Consider the following 4,191-nt stretch of genomic DNA (forward strand, 5'->3'; position numbering starts at 1 on the left):
GGGAGGGCACAGGGGATATGGTTTTGGGGCCTCCACGCGTGAGCCTACTGGGAAGCATTTGGGGAAGTGGCCGGAAAGAAACTAACCAGGGCTGTGGGTGTGGTCCAGATTAAAATCCATGCCTTTTCCAAGGATCAGAGATTCTGGACATTTAAACATTCCCCCTCTTTCTGCTGCCCAGAGGGAGACAGCTTTACAAGTAGAACTTTCCCTGATACATGCAAATGTCTCTTTCATAAGCAAACATACTGAGTATCCAAGCTTTTCCTTTGTTTCTTTAAAATAAACTTTATGCCAAAGGGATATATTTTGGAAGAGTAAAATGATACTGCTTAGTAGGAATGTTAATTTTCATAAGTCACTGCCAAATAGTTTTCCAAAATGAATGTACTTTTTAATCTTCTATCAGCAATATTTGAGAATTCTAATTCCTCATTATTTTCACTGAAAGTTGGTGTTATATTTTCTTCATTTTAGCCCTTCTAGAGAATATTGAGTGGTTTCTCATAGTAAAATATGAAGTGCACTTACTACCGTTGTCTTGCTGTCTGCAACTGATATGCATAATGGTTGTATATAAACTATAATGATTACATTCCTTTTCACTTATAATTAATAAAGTCTTCCTCCACCAAACCGAATGTGTGACTAAAATAAAAAATGTCTACTCTGTGTTTCATTCCTCAATGGTGAAATAACTTAAAGTACCTAGTGCCTTCACAGAATTACTATATAAAGTAATGGCATGAAGGCGATAGAACATTTAGAATTTAAGATTTGCAATCTACAGAAGTCTTAATTGTTACCTTGTTTCTTAACAAGTGAATCATTTTAGGGGCTTTTGGGTGACTCAGTCAGTTGGGCATCTGACTCTGGCTCAGGTCAGGATCTCATGGTTCCCAAGTTCGAGACTGCTTCGAATTCTGTGCCTCCTTTCTCTGCACTTCCCCACTTGTACTCTGTCATTCTCTGACAAAAATGAATAGATGTTGCATTTAAAAAGAAATAGAAAATACCATTGAATCATTTTATAATTTTTTCTTATATAATATGAAGTTCCTGTGACTTTGAATAGTTATGTATGAGATTTATGATTTATTAGATCAAAAGTTGTGCTATGACACAAGCCAATGCTTTATAAGATGTGAGACAGATAATTAATAAACTTCTTATATTTAGAAAAAGAGTTTTAATTGTAAGTAATTTTATTCAGGAAAATCAATCATTAGCTTTTCTACTTTCCTCAGAATGTATCTGAATTAAATGCCACCGATGTTCTTTTCATAAAGTGATTGTTCGCATACAACTTTGTGTTTGTCTATTAGAAATGAAAGCTTTTGGGTGCCTAGGTGTCTTTCAGAATGTTAAACATCTGACTTCATTTTATTTATTTAAGAAAAAAATTTTTAATGTCTTTGTTTTATTTTGAGACACAGAGACAGAGAGTAAGCAGGGGAGGAGCAGAGAGAGAGGGAGACACAGAATCCGAAGCAGGCTGGCAGCTCAGAGCCTGACACGGGGCTCAAACCCACGAATTGTGAGATCATGACCTGCGCCGAAATCAGAGGCTTAACTGACTGAGCCACGCAGGCGCCCCATGACTTCATTTTAACGAGGGTCATGATTTCATGGTTCATGAGTTTGAGCCCCAAGTCCCACTCTTCACTGACAGCCTGGAACGTGCTTGGGATTCTCTCCCTCTTTCTCTGCCCCTTTTTTAATCTCACCTCACTCACTCAGTCACTCATGCTCTCTTCTAAAATACATTTAAGAAAAATTTTTAAAAAGTTAAAGTTTTTATTTGCTTGATTCTAAAGAATGGATTATACCCTTAATTTCTGTGTAATAGGAGGGATCTATTAACAATTCATTTTTAATGTCTTTCAAGTGCTTCCTTCATTAAAGTGTTCATTAGAGCTTTCTAGGTCTGATTTTAATTTTACATTCTGTGAAGACATGCCAATAATTCTCCTTTTTTTCATGGGTACACAGTCACAGTTTAAAATTACAGGTACATAGGGGTGGCTCAGTTGGTTAAAGGTCCAACTCCTGATTTGAGCCTGGTTATGGTCTCACATTTCGTGACTTCAAGCTCTGTGCTAGAAGTACATATAATGGTTTGTTAGGCCTTTAACATGTTTTAAGTAATCTCTAAGAAAACCACAGTGAAAATACATACAAGCAATACAAGTCACTAATAAATAGATGATAAAATTAATGCCATTATTATGAAAATTCACATAGACATGATACAACATTCACTGACCACTAACCAAGGAAAGAAACACACAAAATGAGTCACAAGTTATGCATGGATCGTATTTCGATAGACAAGCAGATGATTTCACTGGCACAGGGCATAAAGCTGATTCATATTTGAGTTAACTCACTTTGTCCAAAAATGGAATGAGTTGAAATTGTCACCCTAAAACAAAATACACAGGTTAAAACAAAACCAGACCTAAATCATGCTGTGGAAAGTTCCATACAAAAGGAAGTATATTATTATGGAATTGAAAAACTAGAATAGGACAAAATATAACTCCAAAATTCTCTGTTCAAAAAATGATGAATTAGTTAAAGGAAACCTACTATAATTTTCAAAACTTTTTAATGTTTTTTTTTATTTTTGAGAGAGAGAGAGAGAGAAAGACACCATGAGCAAGGGAGAGTCAGAGACAAAGGGAGACACAGAATCTGAAGACAGGCTTCAGGCTCTGAGCTAGCTGTCAGCACAGAGCACTTCGCAGGACTCAAACCCATGAACTGCGAGATCATGATCTGAACCAAAGTCAGACACTTAACCAACTGAGCCACCCAGGCACCTCTGAAACCTACTATAATTTTAACATTACGTAATTTGAGAGACAGAGAACACAGGCATGGGAGGGAGGGAAAAACAATCCCAGGCAGGATCTGCACTGTCAGCACAGAGCCCTCAGCAGGACATGAATAGTGAGATCAGGACCTGAGCCAAAATCTAGTCAGACACTTAACTCGCTGAGCCACCAAGGTGATCATATGTAGCTATAATTTCAATTAACATTTTTTTTTAAATTTTTGAGCAGAAGAGAGAGAGAACACAAGTGGAAGAGGGATACAGAGAGAGGGAGACACCAAATCCAAAGCAGGCTCCAAGCTCTGAGCTGTCAGCACAGACTGACACAGGGCTCAAACTCCACGAACCATGAGATTGTGACCTGAGCCAAAGTTGGACACAGCTGACTGAGCCACCCAGAAGCCCCTGTTGCTCTAATTTTAACCTGTAACTGTGTACCCATGAAAAAAGGAACATTTTGAATTATTGGCATGTCTTCATGGACAGTAAAATTGTAAAGAATATTTATAAAATGAACCATGGAAAGCTCTAATGAAAACTTTTATGAATGAAGCACTTAGAAAACATTAAAAATGTATTTTGTTAATAGAGTCCTCCTGTAATATAGAGTTTAAGGGTATAATCCATTCTTTAGAATTAAGCAAACCAAATCTTTCATTTTTTTATTTTTTATTAATGTTTTATTTATTTTTGAGAGAGAGAGAGAGAGAAACAACGTGAGCAGGGGAGGGTCAGAGAGAGAGGGAGACACAGAATCCTAAGCAGGTTCCAGGCTCTGAACTGTCAGCACAGAGCCTGACAGGGGGCTCGAACTCAAGAACCGTGAGATCATGACCTGAGCCGAAGTCAGATGGACGCTTAACAGACTGAGCCACCCAGGCGCCCCTCATTCATTTTTTTAAAGTTTATTTTGAGACAGAGACAGACAGACAGACAGACAGAGAGAGAGGGAGGGAGGGAGGAGGAGTGCCAAGCAGGCTGCACACTATCAGAGCAGAGCGGATGTGGGGCTGGACCTGACACACCAGGAGATCATGTGCTGAAGTAAAATCAAGAGTCAGATGCTCAAACTTCTGAGCCGCTCAGGTTCCCCTAAACCTTTTGTTTTAATAAACCAACACCATCAATTTTGTAAAATATGCCAATCGTCACTTTACAAAAAAATTTTTAGGATTAAATTCAGGTACATTCTGAGGAAAGTAGAAAAAATGATTCATTTTTCCAGAAATTGACGTTCTCTGATTTTAGTTTTGTGTATAAGAAATTTTAACTGTATTCCTAAGACAGTAGAGAGCGGACTGGTTTAACTTTTATTCATTATCTTTTAGCTGTATCTTCCAATGGCACCCAGA

General features: G+C 37.8%; 2 protein-coding genes across 2 annotated transcripts in view; both read left to right on the plus strand.

The window, feature by feature from the left end:
* The window catches only part of LOC115281187 (zinc finger protein 345-like), a 486,358-nt gene that overhangs the window by 437,163 nt on the left and 45,004 nt on the right, over positions 1-4,191 (plus strand).
* Positions 1-4,191, plus strand: part of LOC115280893 (zinc finger protein 493-like) — a 125,304-nt gene that overhangs the window by 119,222 nt on the left and 1,891 nt on the right. The gene's annotated exons all lie outside the window — the stretch shown is intronic.

This window comes from Suricata suricatta, chromosome 16 (assembly GCF_006229205.1).
Source record: "Suricata suricatta isolate VVHF042 chromosome 16, meerkat_22Aug2017_6uvM2_HiC, whole genome shotgun sequence".
Taxonomy (NCBI): Eukaryota; Metazoa; Chordata; class Mammalia; order Carnivora; family Herpestidae; genus Suricata; species Suricata suricatta.